A 13,385-nucleotide genomic window follows, 5' to 3' on the forward strand; every position below is an offset into this window, starting at 1 on the left:
GGGTACAGCCCTGACCGGTAACTTTCACGGACGGGGCCTTAGCTCTCTATAGGCGAGAGGCCGTCCAGATCAGTTTACACCGGGTAAGCGCGACTCTTAATCAGAGAAGCGCTACAGAGGCCACCTCCTACCCGTGGGGAGGAATATGGTGGATATAGGTATGGTCTCGTCCTTGGAGGAGAACGCATGGAACGTGCGGACTGAGTAGTTAACCGCGAGGTGGAGGCCCACCTGGGGAAGCTCATGGGTTACCAGGAGTGGGAACCATTCTCATGAGGATACATCAGACGGAACAGCCCACGGAGGGGGTGTTACAGACGTCCGGTAGCACTAGGTCCGGTTAGAGCTATCTGTGATAGCTCACATGGTATCCCGGCCTAAGGGGGAAGGCTGCTCTGCCCAGCCAGCCCCCAGGGGGTGCTTGTTTGGTGATGGATGGAATGCCTATTCTTAACCAGTGTCTGGGTAAGAAGGGAGGCTGGTGAGGTACCAGTTTCTTAGCGATGTGTTCGGGTAAGAAGAAAAGGTAAATAGCACACTGACCCAACCTGTTAGAGGGTGGAAAGGTGCTTTCGCAGGCATACGCCCCACCGGATGCCAGTCCTACATGTCGCCACGCAGGACGTGGGCTGACACCGGGTTTACGCGAAGGTTGTTAACCCTTGCGAAGGTGTTTGGGCATAGCCCAACCCGCAGCTCTACAGATGTCTGCTAGAGAGGCGCTTCTGCCAGTGTCCAGGAGGTGGCTAAACTCCGTGTGGAGTGGGCCCTCACTGCCAATGGGCATGGGAGATTCTGAGATCGGAATGCCGTCGTAACGGCGTCCACGACCCAGTGCGCCAGCCTCTGTTTGGAGACAGCCTTCCCCTTCTGCTGTCCTCCAACAGACACGGAGCTGGTCAGAGCTTCAGAGCTCTGCGTGCGGTCCAGTACGTACTGGACACAACACTAATCGGGTTGGGTCTTCCTCCCCTATGGGGAGCGCCTGCAAGTTCACCACTTGGCCCCGGAGGGAGTAGTGGGAACTTCTTGGGCACGCATCCGGGCCTGGGTCTCAAGATAACGTGAGAGTTTCCAGGGCCGAGTTTAAGGCAATCCAGGGACACTGAGGATGCTCGGTGGTCCCCTACCCTCTTGAAGGAAGTGAGCGCCGTCAGGAGGGCCGTCTTACTCTATGAGGAAGATCGGAACCTCCGAGGAGCTCTTTGGGGGGCCCTGAGGCTCCCCAGGACCACTTAGGGTCCCAAGAGGGTATGGAGCGGAGATGAGGCGGATTCCGCCCTCTCGCTGCTTAGGAACCTGGTGACCAGGTCGTGTTGCCCTAGAAACTTTCCACCGACTGAGTCGTGATGAGTGGCAATAGCGACTACATACACTTTCAGTGTGGAAGGGAGATGTTAGTCTCCAGTCTCGTGAGGAGGGGAACACAATCCTGATCAAGCACCTCAGTGGGTCTTTCTCGTTGAGAAAGACACCAGGACGAGAAGAGGCACCGTCTAGAGGCGTGTAACCGCCTAGTAGATGGGGCCCTAGCCTGGGTGATGGTCTCAGCCGTATAGGGGGAGTAGCCATCTTAGGATCTTCTCGTCCCGTCTAGAGACCAGACATGGGTGTTCCAGAGGTCTGATCTGGGATGCCAGAACGTGTCCTTCCCCTGAGAGAGCAGGTCCTCTGTCAGGGGAATGGTTCAGGGGGAGTCGCTGTCCAGAGCATCGGCTCTGAGGCCAAGTGCAGTTAGACCGGTGTGGTGTAACCAATAACACTTGGTGCTCCTGCTCCCTGACCTTGCACAGAGTCTGTACAAGAAGGCTCCTGGGGGGGGGGGGAAGGTGTGCTTCGGCCCATCCCGCGGCCAGCTGTGCGCAAGGATATCCGTGCCGAGGGCAGGGACTATCAAGCGGGCAAATGGTGGTGTTACGGGAGGTGAACAGGTTTTACCTGGGCCTACCCGAACAGCCTCCAAATGAGCTGGACTGCACGGGGGTGGAGTCGCCACTCTCCACGAGGCATAAACTGGCGAGAAAGCACGTCGGCTGTCTAGTTCAGTTTGCCCGGGGTGTGTGGCCTGCAGGGAACGAGTCACCTGTTGACTCCACCGGAGGAGGCGTCGAGCAAGTTGTGTTTAGCTGCTGTGTGCGAACGCCACCCTGACGATCTGTATTCGCTACAGCTATAGTGCTGTCCTCGGAACAGCACGTGCATGTCTCGCACGAGAGGCCGTAGCCTGCTCAGTGCAAGTAGCATAGCCCACAACTCTTGGCAATTGATATGCCAGCGCAGGCGGGGGTTCGTCCAACACCCCACCTGCGTGCCCGTTGCACACTACACCGCACCCTGCAGGGAGACTTCAGTCGTCACCACGACCTGCCTCATAACCTGCTCAGAGGGACCTGAGTCCGTTGAAAAAGTCATAAAGACTAGGGGTTATGGTGCGTCGGCAGCAGGGCGGCATCACCATGCGCCTGCTGCCGGTGTGCCACGCTCTCCTCGGAACTCGACTCTGAAACCAGTGTTGGAGCGGTGTCATGTGCATCAACTCGAGGGGTATTAACCCGCGAGGACGCCATGTGTCCCAGGAGCCTCTGAATTGTTTCAGGGGGACCGCTGTCTGCCTAAAATGTTCATTTCAGACAGTTCAACACTGGTTGGGCACAACTGCGGACAGGTGTGCCGACATGTTGACAGAGCTGAGTTCCATACCGAGGAAGAGGATGCTCTGCACTGGGGAGAGCTTGCCCCTCTCTTGGTTGACCTGGAGTCCCAATCGACCTAGGTGCCGGAGCACCAGGTCCCTTTGTGTACATAACAGATCTCGCGAGTGTGCCAAGATAGGCCAGTCGCTGAGATAGTTTAGTACCCGCTCGCCTTCCTCCTCTCAGGGAGAAAGGGCGGTCAGGGACAGACCGAAAGGGAGGACTCTGTACTGATATGCCCGCCTCTCGCACGCGAACCGTGGGAACGGCCGGTGTCGAGGAGGATCGAGACATGAAAGTAAGCGTCCTTCAGGTCGATTGCCACGAACCAATCCTGACACCTCATAGATGTCAGGACGCGCCTCTGTGTGAGCACCCTGAATGGCAGCTTGTGAAGGTGCTCTGTTCAGGGTACGCAGCCTTTGGGGGCAACCCGGCGTCTTTCTTGGGAATGATGAAGTGCGGGTGGTGACCCACTGAACATCTTGGTTTTGAGGGACGAACTCGATGCCTGTTTTGCCAGAAGGGTGGTGACCTCTACCCGAAGTACGGAGGCGTCCCTGCCTCTGACAGAGGGAGAGATGATGCCCCGAAACTTGGGTGAGTCTCTGGCGAACTGGATCGAGTAACCAAGACGGACCGCCCTCATTAGCCAGCGAGACAGTGTGGGCAGCTCTCGAGCTCCCAGGGACTGTGACAGGGTGACCAAGGGGACGGTCTGCTTCATCATTCCCACGGGGGGTGGTTCGTCGGCTGGCGGAGCTAACCATGTCGCGGGGAGTCCCCGGAGGGAAGGTTTTTGCTCCGCCTGCTTACCTGCCTGGCGGGACAACGGCACGCACTGTCGGTTTGAGAGTGGTGACGGCTGTCGTATGTGTACGACCTCACGCCTCGCCAGGGTGTGAGGTCGGTTCGCCGAGCACAGTCCAGTGGAGTGTGCGATCGGCTGCAAGTAAACCCGGGGAGAACAGAAAACTCAGTGAGTAAGTGGGCGCCAAGCCCTAACAAGGGCCCGGCTTTGGTGACGAGGCAGGAGTCGTCCCCTACCGACCGATCAGAGCCGTGGCTGTGAAGGTTCGGGCCCGATGTTGTTCTCCCTGGGGTCTTCCCGTCAGTGTCCCTTCTCGCGAGGAGGTTGCTGACGGGGTGGAGGTTTCCCCCTCGACCTCTGCTTCCGGGGTGCCGCCTGTGGGGGCACAGACGTGAAAAAAATGTGGTTAATTGCCACTGTCTGCTTCGCCGTCAAAAAACTGCTGAGCGCAGTCCTCGACGGTGTTACCAACAACCCACCCTGCGAGATGAGTGCATCAAGAAAGCGGACTTCCTTGCTGTCACTCTTCTGCACAAGGTATAGCCGGGGGTGTCTCTCCTGGACCACTACCGTGGACATCGTCCGACCCAGGGCCCGTGCCGCCGCCTTAGTCGCCCGTAGAGCGCTGTCAGCGGTGGCACGGAGATCCTGCATTATACCCGGGTCGGCCTTACCCTCGTGGAGCCCTCTCAACGCCCTGGCCTGGCGGACCTGCAGGATGGCCAAGGCATAGAGAGAGGAGGCAGCCTGGCCCGCAACATCGCAAGCCTTCGACACCAGTGATGCCGAAGTCTTACGTGCTTTGGACGGTAGGAGTGGTCGATCCCCCCCCAGGTGGTAGCCGTCCGCGGCACAGGTGCACCGCAGGCGGACGTTCCACCCGGGGGATCTCGTCGCAGTCCTTGGCTGCCTCACCATCGAGGGAAGTAAGGGAGCCGGAGCTGGTTTCACTGGAACGGTCCGTGAGTGGAGCGTTCCAAGTTTTACACAGCTCCTCATGCACCTCCGGGAAAAACATGGCACCCGGGGTGGGCGCGGTTTGCACCGCGCACCGACCTCGGGAACCACGTATCCCCGGGTTAGCACGGATGACATCACTTCTGCTTCCTCCTGAACTCGACCGCTGGGGGTGGAGTTTGGATTCGGCAGAGTCGGATGCCAGTCTCCCTCCGATGCTGCGAGCGACATCTCATCTACGTCACACATCGTTTCCGAGTGTGTGCGTGAGGATCCGGACGGTATGCCACCGCCGGTTGGGGAACGTTCAGAAGAGCGAATCGGGGTGCGATCGGCCCGTGAGCACTTGGCTGGCGGGTTTACGTTCGCAGAGTTCCCCGTATCACTAACGCTGCTAACGTGGGTGGTCATCGGGGCCGTAGCCACAGATGTCACAGCCCGGGTAGCAGACGAAATGGTGGCTGGTTCCCGTAGGAAGACAGCCACCCGTGACCGCAACTTCTGAATGACAATCTGCCCGCAGTGCAGGCAGATGTGTCAACGAACGCTGCTTCAGTTTGCTGGACGCCCAGACACCTAATGCAGCGATCCTTTCCATCCCCCTCCTCGATGAGGGTGCCGCACCCAAGAGAACAGCGGGACATGCCGCGCTGGAGAATGCTCAGTCAGTCCTGAAAAGGACTTTTAGAAAAAATCTCTAACACCTCCGGAACCGCCGAGACGCCCAGGGAAAGGTCGCTGCAGGAAGGGACGATCCGCTGTAACACGTCGTAGCACCAGCGTGTAGTTGTAGAGGATTGAATCCTGAGTTGTACTCATGAGCGATGGCTCTGAAGAACAAAAGGTAAGTGAATGCTGCACGCCGGCCTCTTTTTATACCGGATTTCCGGGGGCGGAGCCCGGCATGCAAATTGCATTCGCCAAATTTCATTGGCCTTTTCTATAGTAGTCAGAGTTGATTGGTTCTCAAGGGCGAACCCCATCTGTCGTTCTCGACACAACGTCGAGAGACCGACAGAAAGGGAACATTAGATAATGACTCTTGCCGGGGCTCCCAATGGACCAACCTATGTAATCCAAGATCCACTTAATCACCGCAGCGAGGAGTCTCCCAAATGTGATCAGATAGAGAGAGAAAGAAAGTTTATAAAAACGCATATGGGAAACACTAAAAATGACATGTAGGTTAATTATGGATGAGTTCAACACTCTCATGGCGAGAACATCATATGTCCTGTGTACTTTGAAAGAGAACTGCAGTGGAAAGTTAGGGAAAGACCCTTTTTTCTCTTGTAGAGATGTTTACACATTCAAAATACACCGATATTTTGAGGTTTCATTTTGTCTGTCTTGATGACGAGCATGTCATCAATCAAAGTCTGGAGAGAGAATCAAATCAAGCCCAAAATGCTACCCATGCTTGGTATGCGTATTTCATAAATCCTTATTTAGGCACTCCTCTAAATATTTATGTCAATTTTATATTAAAATCTTTGGAAAAAAGTATTGCAAATGTTGTGGGTTCAATCCCAGTGAATATACTGATAGAACGTACCTTCACTGTAAATTGCTTTGAATGAGAATGTAAGATGTATCTCTACTACTAAGAAACATGATCACAATCTAATTTACGCCGGGGTAAATTCTAATTTAAGAAAAAAGTTAGGAATGTTATATATTCCTGAAAAACTTCTTAAGACAGTTCTTATTATTTTCCTCAAGATTAATTTTATAGGAAAAATAGAATCCAAACTCTTGAAACAAAAGCTGTCGTAAAATATCATCTTAAAATTAAGATACGGTTGTCTTATATCTCAAAGCGTCGTAATTTTGACACATTTACTTGCCATTAAGGAATTTTTATGTTGATATTATAATAATATTTCTTTCTTAAAAACTTTTTCATAGTGCTTTTTACATTTATTCTTATTAAATATTATGGTGTTGTAACAGACAAAAAGTATTATAATAAATATAATGTTGTAAGCTGGCTAACATACGATCGTAAATACCGTTCAGCACATCCCATGGTAATACAGTGATCGGTATATACTGTATATAAGAATGCGAGGCACTTGTTACAAAAATTCTGTTTTTTTATAGATGAACAAATACAGTTATCACACAAGCAGACGAGTGTAATTATTGATAAAACATATGCGATTTATTATTTAAAATTAATTAATTGAATAATTAAGATGTTTAAAGATTTAAAAATACTTGAGAACTTCTTGAACGTCTAGTTTACTCAAAATTTTTAATTCTGTCATCATTTACTCAATATACCAATATACAATTGTTCTGTTAAACACAAAGAAAGATATTTGTAAGAATTTTAGCCATTTTCAGTTCTGTGACATCATCCACTATCATAGTTGGAAAAAAATATTGTTTTTTTGGTCTGTTGAACACAAAATTAGATATATTGAAGAATTAAGGAAAACAAACAGTTCTGGGGCACCTATGACTTCCATTTAATGTTTCCTACTATGAGGGTCAATGATGTCACTGTATTGTAAAATTGCTAACATTCTTTCAAATATCTTCTCTGTGTTCATCAGAACAAAGTAATTTATGCAGGTATGAAACTACATGAGTTAATGATGAATCTGTCACCTGAATCCTATTTATTTTTTTAATCTGTAAACATCTCCATTGCAATGTTTCTATCAGGTAACTTCTCATGCACACACTGCAATACTCATCAGCAAAGTAGCTGAAGGACTTTATTTAATATCTGCTGAAAATCTGACAGGCAGACAGCAGCTGTTGCTGTGTGGAAAGCAGCGTATGTTTACAAAACATACATGTATGGTTAGAGCTGCATCTAACCACCTGATACTCCGTGGAGAGGATGTAAATGCAGGCCGAGGGATCAAGGTCTGGTGGCATATGCTTCCCGGTCCTCTGTTCCCTTGCATGGAGAATTGATAGTTAGGGAGGACTGCGTGAGCGTATGTGTTTGTATCACATATTTGCGAAATTGGAGGAGGATGCTGTCATATCGCCGATGGCCCTGTGTGCGTGCAGTGACAAGCTTCTCGAGAGGAGGGGCGGGAGGTCGCGTGGGGGGGAGGCATGCGTCTGACAGGGACATCAGTTTCCTCAGACATTAACTCCCCTCTGTACCTGAGAGATTGGAATAATCACACGCCGGGGCCATGCACCATGAAATAGAAGTGCAGTCTGGATCTGGAGGAGTGGACACACAGCCCTGTCCAAGGAAATGAGAGCCATTTTTTAAAGTATGGGCCGCTGTGATGTGTGTCTGTGTGTTTGTGAAGGATACAGAATGAAGGATATAGCAAGCATTTGAGTCACGTGTTTGGAATGGAGTTGTTGTCTCCCTTTATGGTAATAATATCCTAGATAGGACACGTTTTACCTTTAAGAAATAGTTTACCTGAACACACAAGAACCAATATAATTTAAGTGATCGATATGGCTTCGTTTTTTAAATTAAAGGCTCTTATGGTTTTGTTTTGGTTTCAGTTTTTCTTAGTAAAGTCAATTTTTCTATCATTTTACTTCACTAGGCATAAATATCCCAATCGAGTAACTTTTCTTACTTTCATTATGAGCTTTTCGGGAGTTGGGACCTATATACTGTTTCTTTATAATGTAACAAATGACATAATGGCATAACCAGAGCTATCCTGAGACTTTACTTTATGACCATTTCACTGTTTAATTTGAGAAAGGCTTATTTCAAACACAAAGTGAATTGGACTGAAGCAAATGTCAAAATAAAAGTCTTGTAAGCCTGAACAAATTATGACACACCCCCATAACTATATTATTAACTTGAGTAAATTGTAGTAAATCTAGTAAATCACAAAAATATTACAATCATTTTAGTAGACTACAAAACGAAAATAAAAAAAACTAAAGGAAAATATAGCTGCAAGCTGCGATAAGGGACCAAGACCCCCAAAGCCGCAGAGCAATGAGAGCAAAAAAAAGGCAGAAACAGAAAATCTGTGATGAAAAAGGGAAAAGCCACATGCGGCTCTTCTGTCCCCCTGCTGCGGCTCCCTGCAGTCTTAATATGGCCCTGTTTATGCCTGGTTTTAAGATGCATTTTGGTAAATGTATTAGCTTTTTCTGATATTTCATTTGAATAGACAGGATAAGTGCATGCAATGTACATATGTGTGCGACCGGAAATGAAAGAAAAAAACATACAGAGAGCAGCGGTATAATTTCTGCTTTCTGAACACTGCATGCATGTGTTAGAAATGGAATGGTAAGAAAACATTCTGCTTGGTACGTTTTTCGTCTTTAAACTTTAAAGTCTTTAGCCGGCATAGTTTCAATCCTGTCTGGCTAGCGCATTTCTCATAATGTTTATGCATGATGTCCCTATGCTGAAAGTAGTCGGTCTCCTGTGGCTTTACATCAAACACTGCAAAAACAAAAGCCAAATCAAAAGTCTAACTAAACTAGCGGGTGCAACAAACAAAAAAATTAAATAGAGGTATGTTGTTAAGTTTATTGTAAAAATAAATAAACAAAATTATGTTTTTCTTTGATTGAAAAATACATTAAAAAATACGGGTCGCAGAAGAATAACAAAAAATCTAAGCACACTCTTTATAAAAAAGAATCAGTTACTCTCTTTACAAAAAGTAAGTTTTAGACCTTTTCAATGATATATAGCTTATCATGATTCAATTAAACATTACATGCACAATATTGACGCAAACTTAGGTGTTCCGTGAACGGAACGGGTGACAGTCAACAGGCTACAGGTTACATATATTTTGCGGCTCCAGACAAATTTTATTTGGTGAAAGAGGGGCATTAAAAAAAGCTTTTTTGGTAGCGAAGGTTGCCGACCCATGCAGGTAACAGAAATACAGTGTACAGGAAAAACAGACGTCAGAAGTGATGAAAGAAAGAATATCATTTTGTATAGAAATGAACAACACAAGATTGGTACCCACAACCTCTTGGATCAGACACTTGCGGTTTATCTAGTTTTGCCACTCAGTTGACATGCTAAACCCAAATCCCGACGAGAGTTTTCAGAGCTTCAAACATTGACATGGGCCAATCCCAGAAGGGGCTGAAATGAGAGAGAAAAACATGTACAAAAAGGAAAAAAAGATTACATTTGTCAAAAGAGCAGCAAAAAAAAAAAGTTTTCATAAGATTTACAATAAGTTATGAACCGAATGTTACAAAACATCAAATGAGACGGCGCGGCACGGGCCAGGAGAAACATTTCAAAAGTTACAAGCAAAATAGCTATTTTTCAAAAATCTCGTGACCCATAGGTGGTGCTGTTTCCAAATTTGGCAAGGAACCCCCAAGCGAGATTCGATGAAGCGTACCAAATATTATACCGATAGACAGCGCATGCACAGGGGAGGGACCAGGGGACTCAAGCCCCAGCCCCTTTTGTCATGATGTAAATGTGCCCTTCTGGTCATACAAAAAAGATACATTAATTATAAAAGTCCTAATTATACTAGACAACAATAATTTCTACCATGGCAACATTAAAAAAATAATATGATATAGGGTATTTATTATGACCAAATTTGCAGCTGGGGGTGGAGCAGTAGGCAGAGGTTCTTGATGGGGATGCATGTGCAATTTCTCTGCGTCTCTTCAGTTACTTCACCAGCCGCAGAAAACGCACTCAGAAGAAATGCATTTACCAGACTGTTGTAGCTAATGCAGTAGTGTACTGGTTATGGTCAATCAATTCAAGGTAATTCAATGTCCCAGTGTGCTTTTTTAAGCATTAGTTACTAGCAGAATTGGAAAATAATAGAGGCAAAAAACAAGATGAACAAAAATTATGAATATGATTGATTGCAAGAAAAACCCCATGCACATTTAATCAAAATACTGTATGTCACAAATGTTGATTACAGCATTACATGTAGATAAGCAGGAAGATTTTCGGTAGATCAATTGGTTCAAAAGTTACAGCTGTTTGAAAAGTGATTTTTTTAACTGCTGGTGACGCTATAGAGTGAGTGCTAGAGATGCGAAACTTGGTCAAATTGCTGTTGAGGACCATCACTACGAGTGTGCCAAGTTTCATCATTTTCCTATATGAGGTTCATATGGATGCCTTAGACTTCCATTGGGGAAGAAGTAGAATAATACCAACAGAAGCAATAGTGTCAGGGCTGGCGCAAGCCCTAAAAAAGGCCTAATTAATTTTATTTAAGGTTCTTCCTGTGCCCCCGTACAATGTGTCATAAAAAAACCACACATAAACCTTGCCTTACAAATGTATTGTGATTGTGAAAACATTTGATAATTTCGTCACTTCCACTTTCAGGTGAACTTTCCCTCAAAATTTTGTGCACAGTCCATACAGAGGTTGTGGATTTTATTCTGCGATTCATTGAACTATTTGCTGTCAGGATGACAGAACCCAAGCGCAGGCAGTAGGATGGTGTCACAAGTACTTTTATTAACAATAAAACACAATATAAAACCCACGAGGGGGCAAAACAACAATATCAGGGAATAATAACTCAGACTCGACAGAACATATACTTACTGAAACTGGACTAAGCTAAAACACACTTGACATGAAGTATAACTATACAACTTACTAAGACTTGACTGGTGAATCCACAGAGTAAGAAATGACAAAACGCTGTACATGGAGTACAAGCAAAACGAACCAGCACTAGACAGCAAACACGAGGGCATTAAATAGGAAGACTGACAAAGGATAATTAACAATAGACAGGTGTCGGGAATGAAACACTGAAGGAAAGCTAAACGTGGAAACCAGAGGGGCGGGGCCAAAGACGAGACCGGAGAGAGCGAATGCTATGTCAAAAACAACAATAACATGTCCCTCTCCACACAAAACATGAGGGCCAAGAAAGAAATGACATGATGAGGCAGAATCATGACAATTTGCAAATATTTTATTTAAAAATATATTTTTAACCACAACCTATGAGCATCCTTTTAAAGCCACACAGCCCATGAGGATGATTGAACCCTTTTTTTATTTTATTTTATTAATTTAATATATGCACACACTTATTCTTAACATTATCCCAAATAAAACGCTAATCTAACAGATAATTATAAATTGGTATATAATTAGTACATAAATAAAGTACATGTTTTTCATCTAAATCAGCATTTTGTCATTTGCATCTATGAATACTGTCGGATGTTCAACATTTTTATCGTTAAACACTAAACAGTTGTCAAATATTATGTTTAAAATCAATAACAGAATGTTGTGTGTTGCACAGGACTCTTTCAATTTTAGATTTAGTCATTTAGCAGATGCTTTTATCCAAAGCGACTTACAGATAAGGGAAACAATTGAAGAAATTGGAACAACATAAGGACAACTAAAAAAGTGCATTAAAAAAACTTTCAGGTGTTGACGGAAAAGATGTGTTTTCAGACGATTCTTAAAGATGGCTTTTGGCTACAGAATCTGCTGATCTTGAAGCAGCAGGCAGATGATTTCATAAATGTGGAACTGATCCAGTGAAGGTACTTTAAAACTGAATATCCAGCAAACTATTCCTTCAGCAGCTGTTCACTGTTAAATGTTATATTGGAAAACATATTTAAAAAATATATATTTACACTTCTAAGACTTGCAGAAAATGAAGGTCATCTGTAACCTGATACAGTTGAAGCCATTATAGATGCATCTACGAAAAAAACAGCAACGACCTCCAGTAACTTGACAACAAACCAAACTGTATAAAATCACCCATTCTGCGAAACCACATCAACTTTCTTTGTTATTCACACCCTCCCTGAGCATCAAGACATGCTCTTCACAGTGAAGGTTTAAGGCCTGTTCTAACAGTGGAGATTTAACCGGAAAGATTCATGCCTTATCAATAATTGAATGTGTCCTTTGAAACACCACCAGCCAAACGTTTTAGTCTTGATTCACTATGATTCACTAAAACCCACTGAGACTGCTTCCAAAATATATTTCCAACAGAGCGTTGAAGCTTGCCCGCTTTCCCTCAGTGTGTGTGTGCATGCGTGTGTGTTATAAACCTCTTAAAGATGCCCACAGCATTACCACGCTCTGATGGTGTGTGACAGTGGCTGTGCTGATTAAATGTATTGATCACTGTCCGTCCGTTAAACACAGTGGGAGCTGTCTAACACATGATGAGTCTAAAAGCTGGTTCACTTTACTCCAACAAACGTCAAAATGTCAAACATTGGGTAGCTTACTGTTGGCTTTTGAAAGTTGGTGAAATAAAATTGTAATCTCACGACTTGCTTTATCGCACACCGAGGGATTAACCAAAAAGCTCATAACAGTAACCCAAACCCTATATGTAGAGCTCTTTGCTGCATTTTCGTATCACACCTTTAAACATGTGGACACCTGTCAACCCGTGAGGGTCCAGACCATTGCACTGATGTTGTTTACACGCAATGCAAATGATCAGTAAACAAACCTCACTACACAGAGCCACATGTTACCCTCCCGCATCCGTCCTTGCAGCCCGTGCAAATCAGCGCCCAGCGCGCTCTCGGCTCGAGTGAGGCAGGAAATTAAGAGTAAATTACAGTGCAATATGTAAATGTGCAGATGTCTGGCGATGCATTGTTGTTTCATTATGACTGGAAAAATGACCCTACTTAATATTCAAAAAACTTTGTAAACATAAAAGGGAACGCGCTGACAGCTAGCAGTCCCACGGGGGGCAGCGGACCACTGAATGTTTCACGCAAGACTCACTGTAACCGTGTTCATTTATTGCCATCAAACACATCACAGCAGGCAAACAAGTTGGATGGCTTAATGCGAATTGCAGTTGTGTGTGCTAATGTGCCCGCAGAGTGACATGGTTGTTAGGACGCTCGTTTATCAACGTGGCACATCGGTGGCCCGGTCGGAGAGGGAATCTGGCCCCGCTGACCCCACCCACATCGGCCATCTCTCTCAA

This window comes from Triplophysa dalaica, chromosome 15 (genome assembly GCF_015846415.1).
Source record: "Triplophysa dalaica isolate WHDGS20190420 chromosome 15, ASM1584641v1, whole genome shotgun sequence".
Classification (NCBI taxonomy): domain Eukaryota; kingdom Metazoa; phylum Chordata; class Actinopteri; order Cypriniformes; family Nemacheilidae; genus Triplophysa; species Triplophysa dalaica.